This window comes from Varanus komodoensis, unplaced genomic scaffold (genome assembly GCF_004798865.1).
Source record: "Varanus komodoensis strain SLA01 unplaced genomic scaffold, ASM479886v1 scaffold22, whole genome shotgun sequence".
Classification (NCBI taxonomy): Eukaryota; Metazoa; Chordata; class Lepidosauria; order Squamata; family Varanidae; genus Varanus; species Varanus komodoensis.
The window spans coordinates 2,110,076-2,128,336 of NW_025335606.1; the positions used below are offsets into that span (position 1 = coordinate 2,110,076).

Below are 18,261 nucleotides of genomic sequence, written 5' to 3' on the forward strand. Positions count from 1 at the left end.
CTCGATGGCAGGGTGGACTAGCTGTGAGAACCTCCAGCTGCTAAGTCATTCAGATTCTTGTTGCAGATACAGAGTCTAGGAGGACGAGTTCTGAATCAATAATCCTCTATCCATCAGTTGTTATTGTTGTAAAGCTGCAAAGTCATCCCTGACTCTTTGAGACCCCATGGACAACATTCCTCCAGGTTCTCCTGTCCTCACCATCCCCTGGAGTCCACCCAAGCCCACACCCACCGCCCCAGTGACCCCATCCAGCCACCTCAACCTCTGCTGTCCCCTTTTCCTTTTGCCGTCAGTCGTTCCTGGCATCAGGGTCTCTATCCATCACCAGTTATTTGCAAAGCATCCTTACAGACCCTTGTATGTTGGAAAGGTCTGTAAATAAGCAGACACCCTTCTTGTTTGCCTCCACACTCTCTACTGTAGCCAAAGCTTCCCTTCAGGGACAGGATTGTGGTTTAAGTCTTTAAAACTATTACTCAGGTCTTTATTTGCTCTGAAGTCTTACCAGGAGGAAGCTGGAAAAAGCTACTCCCAGATATAGAGAGGTGAATTTAAGAAGGTTCTTGGAGTTAACAGAAGCTTTTGGCTTCCAAGTTTCTCCCACATCTCCAAGATTACTGCTGCTGGCAGCGGGGTAGGCAGGGAGGATTAACTTGTGAGGAATGGGGTGAATCAGTCATATATGTCTCACAAAAAAGGGGGAAACGGTCACCAACAACAAAAGGGCAAGAAAGGGCAAGAATTTGCATCAATTTATAAGAATAGGTGCAAATTTAGACACAAATATGATCAAAAAATGCATCTCACCCAAATGGAGCAGGCTGTGGCCAGGTGGCTTGTGTCTACTCAGCCCAGGGGCTAACTGCTGATGAGTAACTTCAGGGCCTGGCTTTCCTCCATGGTTCCTTATCCTTAGACAGGATGGTGAAGGATGCATTCAAATAGCAAGGTGTTATGCATGCTGTCTGGGCTCCTGCACATGATGCAGCAGAAGGCTGCTCATACTGGACTTTCCAGGATTGGAGCGCCATGTGATCGCTGCACAAACAATGTCCCTCTTCCACACCCGCTGCCACAGCCTTTGCACTACTGTGCCTGACTCAGATGAAGCCTGCCAGTTGTGCAACCTTTCTTCTGCAAGCATTCGTGGACTAAGGGGCCCAAGAGGGAGTCCGGAAATACAAGAGGAATGTATTCCACTAGGGTTCTTCCTCTCATGAATCATGAAGAGAACAGGGAGGAGTCTAAATCTCAGCAGTCAGTGATTTGACCATGACAATGGGCTCAGTCTATGCCCCCACTTTCAGATCCCCATGCCCAGCTTGCGGGGGGGTATAATCTGGAGTGTGTCCTGCTTCATGTATTGGACTGATGAATACTGGGACAGTTCCATGGTTGTCATGCAGTTCATGAAATCCCAAGCCATTCCAGATAGGCTGTTCTCAACATGGATATTAATTCTCCCCAGGACCAACAGCTTGAGGGACCTCAATACTGGAGGCAGCCTCCATCAGCTCAGGTAGGGAAAACCTTGGGCCATTGTAGTCCCATTCTATCCTGCTGATCCAGCATCACATGGAAGTGATGCCCAGAGGAAGAGATGAAACCCCTATAGTCCGAAGCAAGCCCTCTCCCTGCCTCTAACCTGACGCTGTAGTGTGCATCCCATCACCCCAACTGGAAGAGGTTGACCCTTTGCTGGTCACCCACTCATGAGAAATGAGGTGCTTTATTCAAAATTAAATTGTGGATGAGGGAGGACTTATTCAGCATTTTGATCAGTATCTGGAAGCTGAAGGGGAAGGGATAGTTCTTCCACCAATTCTTCAGTTTTGAGGAGGGCCAGAACTCAGTTCTCTTGTTGGTTGTCCGAGCAGCATTCCCCTTATCCAGCTAGCCCTCCTCCAATCCCTACCCATCACAAATTGGCCCTCTTCCAGGTCTCCCCACTTGCTTCCTCTCCAGTACAGATCCAGGCCCTGTGAAGGGGAACAAGTCCCCTCACAGATTGTGAGAACACACAACCAGCTGAGATGTTAGGAGTAGCCACTGCCCTTGTCTGTCCCCTGCAGCAGCTCTCCCAGGAGCTGACCTCTTTGGTTTCCTCCCCTTCGGGGATGTCACACCAGGGAACTTGCAACCCTCTTTGGCCCAGCACATGTGAATCCATGCCAAGTGGCAGGTGTTTCTGAGATTCCATATCAATCTGGCAGTTCAGGAACCCTTTGGAGAAGCTTGAGAAGAAAAGGGCTGTTCCGAATCCAAAGGAGGAAATTTACCCATCTCTATTGATAATGTGTAGCCACTTCATGAGCTCATCTGTGAGCTGACTGGCCCCGTGAGACTATGGTGTTGAGGTCAGAACTCCTGAGTTTAAATCCTGCCCCAGCCTCATATATGCCTGTAACATAAGAAGTCCCGCAGTGTATCACGCAACGAGTCCATCTAATTTATGGGAAGTTGCTCTGTTAATGCTGCCATATTCTGAGAGATGCGGGACCCTTCAGCCTGAGAGGCGCAGATCAGACCATTTTCGGTAGTAATTCACAAAGATCACATATCTGTGCATCCTTCGTCAGATGAAGCTTTTGATGGGTGGCAATCCATATTGCATGTCACATTCATACTGACCTGGAGGGAAGTTCAGCATGGCGAACTCCAGCCTGCATCTGGCCTGCTGAAGAAGTGAGCTACTAGCCTGGATTAGGTCCAGGTGGCCACCCATGAGAATAATGTCAGGGTGGCTTGCATAGAACTATAAGCTATGACCGGGGGCTCCTGGGACTGAGGTTACTCATTGTGGAATGAGCGTACCTGGTGGGCCAGGTGCTGTTTTTGGTCCATCCTCAATTTCAAGAAGAGAAATTGTGTTCTTAGCTCAGCCCCAGCAAAAAGACCTCTAAACTGCTTGGCATCAGGGTGCATCAAGGACACAGAATGAGCCTTATTCTTGTTATTATTTTCAGCCCTGGTGGATCTAAAGAAGTCAGGTGATATAGCATGTCCCATAATTAAATGCCAGCCTCTGAGGGGAGCAGCACAGCTCTTGCTCCCTGGCACACTCCTCTGATTAGGTCAGTAGAGGTTTAGGCAGCTGGCAGGGCTTCTCCTGGGAGAGAGATTTCTTCAGTTCGCATTGTAGTGCAAAACTGTTCTATTTCACACCTTCAAAACCAAATGAAAACCAAAACTCAATTACACATCCAAGTGCATCCAATATCTATGTTGATGAAAATGCATGTTATTTGTAAAACCATACATATTAAGCTATTTTTTTTTTCAAACCAGCTGGCAAATGTGTGTATTTTTGAAACTTCTAAAAGAATTTTTTTAACAAACCCCTCAATATTAGGGATATATATTAAGAATGGAAAGGAAAAAAGGAATGGGGCGGCATAAAAATGTTTTAATAAATAAATAAATAAATAAATAAATAAATAAATAAATAAATAAATAAATAGGAGGGAAGGAGGGAGGGACAGGGTGAAGGTGAGGGTGAAGTTTCTCCTAGTCGATGATTTCATCCTGAATTACTTGAATTTTTTTTCCATATAACCAAGTATATACAAGGAAGATAAAGTTATGTAACTGGACAACATCCCCTTTCATGACTCCAGTTTATTTAGGACAGGGGAAAAGTTCATTTTTAAAGTTTCACTCAATTGAGGGTGTGAAACACTGGAAAAGCTATGCAGTTTCTGCTCAACAAACTTTCAACACCTTTCCAACCTGGTGGCCAAAAGTGGTCCATGTTGGGGGGAAAATATTTGTAAAAATTTGGAACTGAGAACTGCACATTTTTAGTGTGTTTCACCCAAATTGTGATTTGAGCAGGGCCAATTATTCAATTTGATTGGAGTTGTTGCTTCAGCATTTTCACACGAGAAGCATCAAGGCATCTTTCTCTCCGTGTATATGCCAACACTCCACCTTGGCCACCATGAGTTTTCTAACTGTTCATTTTGGATCTGTACAAGTGAAATCCTCAGCTCCACCCTTTGTGAAAAGGGTGGAGCAGAAGCCCAAAATTTGTCCAAATTTTTAGGCTGAAAATGATGTCAACAATGACAACAACAGCAATGATCCATTTTAAAAACAGAACTCCATATGCTGACTTAAGTTGTACCAGCAGGGCAGGCTTGATGTAATGGAGTCTAGGCCCTGTCCAGAGAATCATCAGAAACTTTACCTCCTCTCCACCACTGGATTCCTCACACATCATAACCCCGGCGGCGTTGCTAATAGGAAATAGTTTCTTTGTCCCACAGAACTCAAGTGGGAGTGAGATTCTTCCTCCATGTGCTCCATCCAAACTTGGATTCTCTTTTAGCCAGCACTGAATCTAAAACCTTCGACGCTATTTCACCCAGAAGGAAGAGGTTTCAGAATAGTGGGAAAGGGAGAAACCTATATTCCCTTTCCATTTTCCATGAAATCTCCACCATAACCTTCTATGAACAATGTTACAAAAGTCCCATCACACTCCAACCGGAACTCTGAATATGGCTGCTTCTGTTCGAGGGTACAGATCGGAGTTTGCAATCCATATTCTTGGTCTCGAGGCAGATGCATTACTGAACTGCACTAAACTTCCCACGCTTCGCTCTGCAATGCTTCTCTCCCTTTCCATATAATTTCTTTATCTTTATTGCTCTCTGTGTGGTTGTCTTGTAGAGGTGCCAGAAAATGCTTCCATGGTTCTGCTCTGCCCAGAAGAAATAAACTTAGATCTAAAAAGTGTTTTATAGGCAAAATAAATTATAAGTGAGTCTTGCAGACAGTTGCTGAGCAAATTGATTTCTGTGTACAAATGTCCTTTCCTTGATTTGTTGATAAAATTTTAATGTTCTACATGTAAAAACTATTTAACCACACTACAAAGATGTGAGCAATTAATTCCAAGAATGGTTCATTCTCCCTATTTCTTCCTTTTATCACTTACAGTCATGGGTGTGGGGAATGTCTAGCATAATACTGCAAATAGGTCAGGTACATAACAACTAAATAAACTAAACCAAACCAGACCAGACCAGACCCAAAAAAGACTGTTTAACAGTTAAAAACATACATTTGTAAGTGACAAAGTCAAGGATATTCATTTCACAGTGTGTGACTTCTTATTTTATGGGGAAATATGGAAGGAGCTCATACTGGCACTGAAGGGACAGCGTTCTGTAAAAGATACCGTACATTCTAAAGGAAGCAGTCTGTGCAGAATTGGCCCTCTGCCTTGACTCTTACTGAGTCCAGCAATTAACTCTCTTCTTTTTATGCCAGACTGCATTACCCCCTCTGTTAACCCACTGTGATCCCAGAGGTTGGTTGCCCTTGTGACTAACAAAGAGATCTTGCACTGGAAAGTTGTGTCAGCTACAGCTGAAAGTTTGCTGAGGTATAAGTATTCAGTGCAGGCGAGTTTTCAACTTCCAGTTGTTGACCTCTTTCATTTTACTATGTGTGATAAGGCAACGGTGCAGTGAATTGCTCTGCTTATGAGCCACGCTGGTGGTGTTGGCAGGTACAGGTGGGGAAAATGGCAGCGTGAGCTGTGTCACGAATGACACAGCTGGCTGACTAGGGACGCTCCCACCCACCCACTCATGAGAACCACATTCTTCAAGACAAGTGTGGCAAATAGACCAGTTTGGAAAGGCTGAGATCATTGAGAAGATATGTAAGACTTTTCTTCAGCCATCTCCTTTCTGTACATGCTATCAGACCATGAGATACTGAGGACCTCTGCCCTCACAGCAAGCAAGAGCAAATTGGTATGGTAGAAGTAACTAGCGGTTGCCAATATCATTAAAGGTAGTCCTTCCAACTTGTAGGGTTGGCCTCGTGTCCCCAGAATTTTGTTCCCTCTTGGCTTACAACTCAAGATTATTAACCCAAGGTTGGGCACCTTAGACTTCCTGCACAAGGTTTTGGCCTATAACCTCCATGATCATGGGCTAGAACAGAAGGGAGGTGTGGACCAAAACACCTGGAGGACCACAAGTGTTGCCACAATCCCTTCCCAACCTTGTCACAGTCACTTGTCTTCTTCCACATGACATCCTTCTACAGAGGAAGCGCACTGATCCTTCCTTTTATCCATCCCTGCTGCATGGTCCGCTACTGGGACATGTGGTGCCAGATTGAGGAAGAACAGGAATCTGGAAAAGGTTTGCCTTTGAACTTGGAAATGACCAGTCTATTCTGCAGCTGTTCAGAAAAGTAGCCAGCACTGGGAATTTCTGGCCAGTGAGGGTGGGATTTCACCCACGTCTATGGTAGACCTGGATGAAGAAGGGGAAATGCAATTAAAAGGCAGAGAAAGTTCAAGATAAAAACACGATGGTTATTTATTTACTTACTCTTTGGTCAGGTCATCTCAACATCTCTCCAGGGGCAAGTCAAAACTGGTCCAATGCTTTCAATTCAGCCTGCTTTATAAAACTAAAGTGACTCACTCAGTGGGGCTTTCAAGCAATCCTTTGCTCAATTGCATCCCGTTACTCTCAATTATGCTCCTCAGCCTGTTCTAAGCAGTCCCTCCCTTTGGTATTCACACTCCTAAGAGTATCCTCCTCCAGGAACTTTGCTCAGGCTCCCTGAGCTTCCGACTCCTTTGTGTCCCCGCTCCTCATCCCCAAACATTTCAACACAGTGCGGGATGGTGCCAAGGAAGTTTTCGTGATGTTCCATTCGGGGAACAAGGTTGAGTTGACATTTCTCACCCAGCTCTCCCATTTTATTAGCAGTGCTTAATTGATCATGGTAGAGAGGCTGTTATAGTCAAGAAGTGGAAGGTGTTACCTACTGGAGCATTTTAGCAAATTTGCTGAAGCTGTTTCTGTTTACTGCGCTGCCCAATTCCGTCCCATCATACATTAAGGGGAACAGGGCAAGGATTAATAACAGCTTGTTCACCAACATCCCCCCACCCCCCCACCCCCACCCCATCCGTGTGTGTGCGTGTGTTCTGACCACTTTATATTTATGGCAAGTGACTCATTAAGTTTAAATGGGCAGAAGCTGTAATTTCCGTGGCATCTCTTCTGTCAGCTATTATTTTGTTAAGTGGGAAAAAGGGGAAAAACACAACACAAATGTGTTTTGATGGTTTGTGGAAACGGAGCAGAGAGAGGGGAATGTAGCAGCCAATCAATGCCGGCGAGGTCAAGCCCCCATACTGCCGCACGGGCTGGAAAAGCAATTTGCTGGCGGGCTTTTTCTCGAGGTAATGTGGCATGTCCCAGAAGGAAGGGCATTCCGCTGCACAGCCCCTGCCCTCACCGGCATCTCAGTTGCATCTGAGTTCGGAGGCACCCGCGCTCTTTCTGAATTCAGCACAAAGACAACTGCAGTCCGCTTAAATGCGACCAAAACAGACAGGGGGGCGTGATTATTGCTTGCTGCACCTTAGTAGGAGAGGGCATGCTGTGCTGCCTAAGACACTGGAATCTCCTGAAAAAGAATGCAGGTACCAAGCTGGGAAAATAGGTCGAGCCTTACCTTAGAATAGAAGAAAAGCCAGATTGTATGTCCATCTCACCGCTGTCATTTCTGGCTCATACAACTGGCAAGCATGCCTGGCTTGCAATGTAAGAAATGGTTGCAAACATGAGCACTTGCCCACAGAAAGGTTTGCCAGTGGCCAGACATTTGTGCACCCTTCCCATGTTAAGTTTCTGTGAATTTCGTAATTTGCACAGATTTGCCCATAGACTGGACCAGCCTTGTTTCAGTCTGTTTAGGGAATTTGCACTAATTCACATTGGATTTTTGTTCAATTTGTGTGATTTTCCCCTTTGCACAGAGTAAGCGGCAATTCCAGACTCAGGAAGCAACAGGGCATGGAAGAAAGGACGAGACAGTGTACAGAGAATCCTTGCCGTCTTGAATATCACTCACCCGAATCTTGTGTAGCATTCTCCTCTCGTAGTAGCCAAACAACCATTGGCTTGCTCATGCTCACAGGCAGCTGGTAGACCAGGGCGTCCTGCATCAATTGCTGGTAGTACTGCTCATGTGGAGAAGAAGCCCGGCCCTGCCAGATATGGTATTATGTAACTGGAGATGCAGGAGGGGGCAGACAGCTCTGATCCATCAAGTTTACCAGTGTGGGTTGCTCACCAAGCATAAATGGGCAGCATCTGAGAACCAAAGCAAACTGGAAAAGAGGGAGACAACGCAGCACAGGGAGAGGTGGCGGAAGGAGTGGGATTTTTACTCTGCAATAAGACAATGGACAAAACAGACAGACCAAGTAAGCAGCATCGGTACTCCGTTCCTTTGGCTCTCAAGCATCAAGAGCCGCCCTGCTAGAGTGGAGTCGGAAGGGTGCAAAAAGGGGGAAAAGGAAAGGCCAATTCAGTTCAGAGTCAGCTCTTCACATGGGCAGAAGCTACTTCCCCTTCTCACAGAAAATCGTCACTTTATTTATTTATTTATTTATTTAGCACTTTTGTATGCCGTCCTATTATACAAGACCTCAGGACGGCTTCCTTTGATTTATGGTGTTTGTTGAGCTGCAATGAAAGACTAGGTTTTTTCGAGGTTTCCTTGTGGGAAAGTGAGAAAGGAGAGAGAAGTCTGCACCAGTTTTCTTTTTCCCACACAATACGTAAGTCTGGCCCAGGCAAAAGTCCAAACATGAGTGTTCAAATGTGAAAGTGCCCACTGAAAATGTTCACAAACTGAGAACTTTCAACTGCATTCATCATTGTTCCAGAATCCCAGTTCCACTTGTCCATTTCTCCTCATTTACATGAACTTCCTCAGTACCTGAATTACCCCGCTTTAGTCTATGGAGCGCCTCTTCCCCTACATGCCCTCACGCCCTTTAAGATCTGCGGGAGAGGCTCTGCTCCAGGAGCCCTCTTTAAAGGAGATAAAAAGAACAACTACCCGGAGCAGGGCCTTCTCTGCAGTGACTCCCAGTTATGGAATGCACTCCCTGGAGAGGTGCACCTGGCGCCGAGTTTATACTCTTTTCAGCACCAGGTTAAAAACTTTTTATTGAATTGCTATTTTAAAAATTAATATTTTTTATTAACAGTCACTTTTTTGTTTTTGTTTTTATAAAATTTTATGGAATCTGTTACTGTTTTATTGTTTTAATCGTATATTTGTGAGCTGTCCCGAGATGCCGAGGCATGCGGTGACGGCATGTAAAAGTTTTAAATAAATAAATAACATGCAATATGGAAGAAATCCATGCAAATATATGCAAATTTGAGGTGATTTGCACCAATGTCCTATTCAGCCACTGCTCCGTTTGCATAACTTTCCCATTTGCACACAGTGAGCAGTGACCAAAAAAGTGAACAGGGATCAGGAGCAACGTAAGAGCAGAGCCATGTTCATAGAATACTCGCATCAGAAAACATGGCTAGTTTTCCTCCCCAAATTTAATACCATCCCAAGGCTGATGGTTAAAAGACACATTAACCCAAACATTTCATTTCGTAAAGGAGCCCAGCTCTGATTCACATTGTGCGAGGCTCACAACTCCATCTCTTGGGTACTACACAAGGTCATCGTGTCCAGGACCAGGTGCTTGAGCTTATCAGTTTCTGGTCAAGAAGAGCAGTGTGGATTTTTCTGATGCAACCAGATATCTGGAGTGGAATGACAATGGCTCTAGTGACGCACCTTTGATTTGACCCTGCCGTGATCTGGTTGTGTTCCTAAAGCGTTGTGTACACCAGAGGGGACAGAGGGATTCCCCTGCTGCAATGCCTGTTTTGCATCAATGTCCTATCAACCTTTTGCCTATCGCTTTGGAATGTGTGCCTTGTTTAGCAGGGAGTTGCCCTAATAAGCTGCTTTATGGCTGATACAAAGACGGAGAAAACACAACAGGTGGAATCATCTATTATGAGTTCCTTGCCTGGCGCTAACTTACCATTTCTTCCAAAGAGATTATGCTTTATCCCCAGCCAACATGCTTTATGTGCCTCATAATATGTATTTTTATCTGAATGAATTTTTTATCCTGCTGTATAAATATTTTTCACTGTATAAATAAGTTAAAGCATATTTTTGAAAAGATGCATTTATTTAAATCTGTTCCCTTTTCTCTTATTTATTTATTTTATTTTATTTTCACATCACCTTGCCTCAGAATTATTTCATTTGATTTAGGAAGCAGGGAAGAGATATTGCAATCTGTCTGCAAACAAACAAAAAAATTAACACCAAGTGGTACCCCCATAAACCCCCCCCCCATCTTTCACAGGAAACTCATGTGCATTTGGCAAGGTTCTGTGTACAGCTAGAAAATGTCACTAGAGCTGAATTTTAAATCAAGTGCTCATATTTCTTTGGGGACTTTCCGATGAGGAGAAAAAATAGAATATTTACAATTTAGTGCATAATTCATTTTCTGTGGATAACTTCCAATACACTTTCCCACCTTCATACCTCTTACTTGCTTACTTTATTTATTTATTTTTCTCCTGCTCGTCAGCCCAAAATATATTTGTTTTTTTTTTTTAAAGCATTAGAAGTCCTGAGACGCTTAAAAGAGAGATGGGGCAAAGGGGCAGAAGGAATAAATAAAATAAAATTGAAGAAACCAGTGCTCATTAATTACCATTTATGTAGGACAGTCAGATGCTCCAGTGAGCTCAGAACAGAGCTGCTGCATTTCTGCCTGGAATCTCTGGTGGACCATTTGATAGCAATGGCCTTCTTGCCCACTTCTGAACCCAGTTTGAAAAAGTGGTGCCAAAGTCTTACATGGCCCTGGTGCTGGAGTATCTCTGGGAACCCTCCATGAAAGAAATTAGGAGAGTAAGTACTCGGAGGAGGGCTTTCTCTGCGGTGGCACCCAACCTATGGAATTCACTCCCCAAAGAGGTCTGCCTGGCACCGTCATTACTGGTTTTTCAGCGCCAGGTAAAGACCTTTTTATTTAAACATCATTTTAATTGTTAAAACATATGATCTGGCCAGGGCAACTTCTTCTTCCTTCTCTTTCTCCTCCTATATTTTTATTTACTTATTTTTATACTGATAATTTTATATTTGTAACTCAGAGTATTTTTTTGTATTTTTGTATTTAATGGTAATTTATTATGTTCTATTGTATTTCAATGTATTTTATTGTGTTGTAAGCCGCCCCGAGGTTTCGGCAAGGGGTGGCATAGAAATGTTATAATAATAATAATAATAATAATAATAATAATAATAATAATAATAATAATAATGGCATTTTTCCTCCCAAATGCACTTGGTCAGACCTACAGGTCACCTTCAGGCTCTTTCCCCGCTGTGGACATCCTAAAACAGCTACATGGGGTAGCTACAAAAGAAAGGTCCTTCTTAGTGGGGACAGCTATCTTATGAAACGTCAGCGGTTCATCTGAGATCGCTGAGACCAGTCCAACACCACTCTTTTCTCCCAGGTATTTTGAGAGACCTCGTGCCAAGCTGTCACTGTGACAGTGATGGTGGCACCATGATCGTTCATACACTGCAGTCCCTTGTGATAGATATTTTGTCATGTTTTACATGTAACAGTTTTAAAATTATGTTTAAGTTTCATAACTAGTCAGCATTTGCCCATAGAATATGAATTATAAGGCAGTTTAGAAATGCATCAAATAAGTAAGACCACTCCTAAAAAAAGCCAGACTTTGACCAGGGGCCATTGCTAATTATAAGCCAGTGGCATTTTTGGGCAAGGTGCTTGAGTGAGTGGTGGCCCAGCAGCTCCAGGCACTCTTGGATGAAATGGATTGTGTTTTTTTTATTATTATTTTTTATTTATATCCTGCCTTTTTCCTACAAAGGGCTCAAGGCAGCTTACATCTCCTCCTCCATCTTATCCCCACAACAACAATCCTGTGGGGTAGGTTGGGCCGAGAGTCTGCGACTGGCCCAAAGTCACCCAGTGGGCTCCATGACTGAGCAGGGACTCGAACCCAGGTCATCTGAGTCCCAGTCCCATGCTCTTAACCACTATGCCACTCTTGGTCCATTTCAATCAGGTTTCAGGCCAGGGTTTGGAACAGAGACTTCCTTGGTCACCCTATGGAATAACTGTTGCCAGGAGAGGGACTGGGGGAGTTCTCCTGGAACTTTCATCAGCTTTTGACACCATTGACCATGGTGTCCTTCTGGACTGGCTGGCTGGGCTGGGAGTTGGGGGCACTGTACTACAGTAGCTGCACTCCTACCTGACCAACTGGTGCTAGTTGCTCTGCCCCATCGTGATTATGCTATGGGGTGGCTCAGGGCTCTATACTGTTCCCCAAGCTGTTCAACATATACATGGACCCACTGGGAGAGGTCATTTGGAGGTGGGAACTGAGCAGTAACAAAAGCTTGGTGAATTTCTCTTTTTGTCTAACCAGGTGAGGTGTTTTCCATTCTGCATCATGACCTGAGCTTGATAATGGACTGGATGAGGGCCAATAAATTGAAACTGAATCCATATAAGATGGAGGTGCTGTTGGTGGATGGTCTGTCTACTCAGAGGAATGCCCTTCAACCAGTCCTGGATAGGGTCACACTCCCTCTGAAGGACAGGATCTGGCTTTGAAGTGCTCCTGGACCCAAGATTATCACTTGAGTCTCAGGCAGACCTGGTGGCCAGGACCACCTTCTTTCAGCTGCAATTAAATTATCAACTGCAGCCCAACCTGGACAGACAGAACTAGCCACAGTCACACATACCCTGGTGCCTTCTCGGCTTGACTATTGTGATGCACACTATGTGGGACTGCCCTTGAAGATGGTCTGGAAATTCCACTTGGTATAGAACAGGGTGGTGCAGCTGCTGGTACAAGCAGGACCATGTGCTCATGACCCCAAAACTTTGCCATCTTCATTGGTAACCAGTTGAGCTCCAGGCCCAATCCGAGGAGCTCGTCTTGACATATGAAGTCCTAAATGGCTTGGGACCACGGTATTTGAAGGAGTGCCTGCTCCCGTATGCACCAACCAGGCCCCTAAGTCCTGGTTTCAGAGGCCCCTCTGAGAGACCCATCTCCAGGGAGGTAGGGAGGATGGTGAACGAAAGAGGGGGTGCTCAGTAGTCCCGCCCCCTTTATGGAATGGTGTCCCAAAAGCAGTTTGCCTGGCGCCTTCGCTACAATCTTTTTGGCACCAGGCAAAAACAGTTTTGTTCTCTAGGCATTTTAATAACTGATTTTATTCTCATAATTTTAAACTGTTTATTGATTAATATGTACATTTTTAAATTAATGTCCTCAGCTGCGTGCTGCCTTGTTTTATTGTCTTTTGGTCATTGTATTTTAATTGTCGCTTTTATTGTTAGTATACATTTTAATGATTGTGATCTGCTTAGAGGGCCCTCAGGCTGATTAGCAGAAAATATGTCTATAAATAAATAAAAAAAGAAATAGGTTCTTTACATTAATTGACCGAGAGTGTCTTCTGGCTGATATCCTTCACAAAGAAGTCAATTTTTAACTATATCATCAATTGAAATGCATGTCTAGGAGAGCTCCCTAGATATGTCCCCTCAGAAATAAATGCTATTGCATTCAGTAGGACTTACTTCCATACTGGTGTGTACCCCTACCTGGGAGTAAACTCTGTTGAAGCCAGTGGCAGTGCAGCTCTGTCTTCATCGGCCATAAAGCTGGTGGTCATTTGAATCTGCTGAAGCAACCTGGAAATCTACTGGTTACACTGACTGCCAATTGAAGTCCGGGCCCAATTTAAGGTTTCTGGTGATGACCTACAAAGCCCTAAATGGGTTGGATCCAGGATACCTGAAGGAACACCTTTTCCCCTATGTGACCTCCCACCCCTTGAGATCTGAGCTGCAGGCCCTGCTCCAGGAGCTCTCCTTGAAGGAGATTCAGAGGGTGGCTACCCAGAGGAGGGCCTTCTCTGCAGTGGCACCCCGTCTATGGAATGTGCTCCCCAGAAAGGTTTGCCTGGAGCTGACGTTATATTCTTTTTGGCGCCAGGCAAATCCCTTTTTTACTTTCCCACTATTTTAATGTATAAGTGATTTTAAGTGGGGTTTCATTATATCAACTGTTGGATGCTGTTGTGTTTGTTTTATTCTACTCATTTATTTTAAGGCGCCTCAAGATGTTTGTAGTGGAGAGGTTAGAAAGCATTTGAGGGAGGGAGGGAGGGAGGGAGGAAATCAATCAATCAGTCAATCAATCTGGGGTATCCTCTTTCACCAAGACAGACAAGTAGTTTTTTGGAAAATGAAAAGAGCTTGGATGAAGACTGGTTGGGGCAAGGAAATATTTCATTCATTTTCTGCAGGCTGCACAATCCCCAGGTAAAGAGGCAGGTCTCTGGGGGTGTTTCGGGCTTCCTGGAGGCAAATGTGAAGGTGTCCAGATGCATGGGACTGCACTGATGCCTCAGGCTGCACAAGGACTCACTCACTCCACCTGGGCACTGAATATGGCCCTGACTGTCCTGCCCTGGAACCAACGTTCCAAAGAATCCTTTCTGCACAGGGCAAGGTCCATGAGCTAATGGTCATGGATCTCCGAGTAGGCAGGAAGGAACTTGGAACAGTCTCTCCTTCAGTCAGTCTCAGGGACAATGTTGTCATGGCAAGAAGAAGCAGTATTTTCCCCAGTACTGAATCACCAGTTGGAGTTAAGATTGCTGGGAGAAATATCAACAACCTCAGATATGCAGATGATACCACTCTAATGGCAGAAAGTGAAGAGGAACTGAAGAGCTGCTTGATGCAAGTGAAGGAGGAGAGTGGAAAAGTTGGCTTGAAACTCAACATTAAGAAAACTAAGATCATGGCATCCGGTCCTCTCACTTCCTGGCAAATAGATGGGGAAGAAATGGAAGTAGTGACAGATTTTATTTTCCTGGGCTCCAAGATCACTGCAGATGGGAACTGCAGCCAAGAAATTAAAAGACGCTTGCTCCTGGGGAGGAAAGCTATAGCAAAGCTACAGCACACTAAAAAGCAGAGACATCACTGTGCCAACAAAAGTGTGTTATAGTCAAGGCTATGGTTTTCCCAATTGCAATGTATGGCTGTGAAAGTTGGACCATAAGGAAGGCTGAGAGCAAAAGGATCGAGGCTTTTGATTTGTGGTGCTGGAAGAGACTCCTGCGAGTCCCTTGGACCGCAAGGCGATCAAACCGGTCAGTCCTAGAGGAGATCAACCCTGACTTTTCTTTAGAAGGCCAGATCCTGAAGATGAAACTCAAATACTTTGGCCACCTAATGAGAAGGAAGGACTCCCTAGAGAAGAGCCTAATGCTGGGAATGATTGACGGCAAAAGAAGAAGGGGAGGGCAGAGGATGAGGTGCCTTGATGGGGTCACTGGGGTGGTGGGTGTGGGCTTGGGTGGACTCCAGGGGATGGTGGAGGACAGGAAGGCCTGGAGGAATGTTGTCCATGGGGTTGCGATGGGTTGGACGCGACTTCGTGACTAATAACAACAACAACAAAGCAGTGCAGGGTGGAGCCTTCCTGCAATGCTTCCCATTCTATTTTCTTGCATCACTAACTTTCTTGCTGAGCCCACTGTCAACGGACTGCAGATGGAGGGTGACACACCCAGAGAGAATGGAACCTTCTGGTGAAGTGGAGGAGAGCTCTGCACATGATTTGTACAACTCTTGCAAGGTTGTCTTCATAGTGGAATTCCAAGTGGCCAAGTAGAGCAATGGAGTCAAATATCCTAGACTGGACCAAAAGGTTTTTCTCCACAATATGGTCCATCCCCATGGGAGAAGAAGAAGTCCAGAGGCCCATCAAAGGCAATGATGCTCACAGCCTCTGCACATAAAATGTCCAGATTGCATGGCTTTGTTACCAGATTTTATCCATGGAACCATGATTTATTCCTGGATAGCCTGCATTCAGATGCATTGGCCTGGCATGGGGAAGGGGGAGAAAATAGTTTGGTTAACCTTTGAAGAGAATGTACTTAATACTTAGTGTATAATCATCGTGCCACCATGACAGCCTGCTTTTGGTGTTGGCAATTTTTGGTGGAAAGATGGGGTAGCAATACAGTAATTGAGCAAATAAATTAGCATATAAATAGATAATTCATACCTGGATCTCTGTGCAAACCAACATCCTGTTATCCTTCGGTTTTCACATCGCTCCACGTTTTGGAATGCTATTTTCCAGTTGAAATGCACAAAAGGATACCTATAGTGTAGGAATTTGCACAAAAAAATTGAATGTGCAAAGGGTAGCGAATTGGACTGGGCCTCGTGAGATCTGGGTTCTAGTTCCCAGTCCACCATGAAGCTCACTGGGAGATTTTGGGCCAGCCGCTATCTGTGAGCCTACCTCACAAGGCTGTGGTGAGCACAGCCTGGAGAGAATGAAGACTGTATGAGTTGCCTTCAGTTTCCCACAAAAGAGGGGAAAATGTGGGATATGCATGCAACTGTTGTTGTTGTTGATGATGCAATAAGAACAATAACAGTGAAATTAATCTACAGAGATGGACATTTCAATCAAGTAAAATGCTTTGCACAAATGTGCCCACTAAGGGAAAGTATGGACAAAAATATATGGATTAGGGGAAATGCATATGTATATACATTATAATATCCATGCAGATATTAACAGAAATACTGTATATACCTAACCTTTTTGTAAGCCGTCCAGAGACTTTTAGTGTTGGATGGCATATAAATACTTTAAATAAATTAATTAAAAAAATAAACCTTAAGAAAAAGCAGGAAGGAAGAAATTTATAGTTCAAAAAAAAAACAAAAACAAAAACAAAGTCCAAACAGATAGAAACAGAACTCAACGCACTGCTCCATCCGTGATTGTGCATGGATGACCAGTGAGGGAAATTCCCAGTGCATGTCTGCTGGAAGTGTCTCCTTGCCTCATGCATTCCACATGGAAATGATGGATCAGGGGAAAGGTATCACCTGATTTGACCCACAGCCATGAGACAATGGCAGAAATAACAATTAGGTGCTGTCCATACCAGCTGCATCAATGAGGGAAAACTGACATTTGATTAATATATTACATTTCACTTCAGGGGCAAAAGAAGAAGATGGCGAAGAAAAGTGCAAGAGAAACCCTCTGCAAAGGTCGTTTCGTCTCACTGATAACCTGATATACAGCAGATAAAAAGTTTCAGCCTGATTTCATGCCTGTCATAGCTCCTATATCACTCTGCGTTTATGGAATATTTCAAAGTTGCAGATGTTCATTTCCACCTCAGATGGATCTCAGGCAGGCTCTGAGCTTGATAACGGAACGCCTTATGAAAAAGGAACCAGCAGGAAAACATTTAACCTATTCTGAGCAAATTGTGTTGGCTGGCAGTCAAATATAATATTGATCTGCAAACATCACTCTCACCTTATAGATGTGTCACGGCCTCCTAGGCCGGCCTATCACCCTGACCTTCTTTCACTATATGTTTCTGATTTTTTAAAAGAGAAAATATCAGAGTTTATCAAGCTGTTCCCCAGCTTGCTCCTTTAGCTTAAATTGGGATGGGGGGTATGGGAGCGTCAGGGGGCTCAAGAGAAGAGAGAACCCCCAGCATGGCTTGAAAATTTGGAATAGAGGCAGAAAAGGACCAGAGCTGGCAAAATCCATAGGGTCCCTTAGACCAGGGAACGGTCATGATTCCGTTCCTTTCTCATTTGCTTGTTTCGTAACATGTTTCTCTGTTAAGTTGATCTGAACAAATTGTGTTGGCTTGGAATCAAATATATTATTGATCTTCGAGCATCACTCTTACTTCATAAATGTCGGGAATCCAAGGCCGACTAATCTTACTGAACATCTTATATTACCTGCCCTCTCTTTTATAAGAAAAATCAAGACTTGCCAAGCACTTTCTTCTCCAGATTATGAAGAACCAAATAGTGTGCGCAGAGGAATGCTATGTGGAACAAGACTCAGCGGAGAGAGTGAGCCTAGCATGGCGGGAAAGTTTGCAATCTATGAACAGCTTAATATGTTGCTGATGAATTTTATCGGATGGGTTTAGGCCCTGAGGTGCACATGCATGTGTTCAATTGTATGCTTTTTAACTTAAATGCAGCAAAGTGACCAGCTTTGGCTGCCACACTTTGGGAGTATCCTGAGAAGACAATGGTGAAGACAACCATGCAAGTGAAAGTTGAATGCAGAAGAAGACAGGAAAGACAAGATGGCTTGAGAGGGGTGGACTCATCTAAACCAAGACACAATTTTGAGCTTACAAGGACTGAGCAGAGCAGGGCAATAGTAACAATGTTACTGTTGTTCTGTAACATCAAGTCATCTCCAGCTTTTGATGACCCCATTGATGGACGTC

At 44.3% G+C, this 18,261-nt stretch overlaps 1 long non-coding RNA gene across 1 annotated transcript; it reads right to left on the reverse strand.

The window, feature by feature from the left end:
• Positions 1-189: 189 nt before the first annotated feature.
• On the reverse strand, positions 190-17,808 carry LOC123023987. The gene is made up of 4 exons (XR_006414841.1): positions 17,798-17,808; positions 15,069-15,080; positions 12,168-12,169; positions 190-317 (listed from the first exon to the last, which is right to left on the reverse strand). It is a non-coding gene; the product is annotated as an uncharacterized LOC123023987 (long non-coding RNA).
• Between the last annotated feature and the right edge of the window lie 453 nt (positions 17,809-18,261).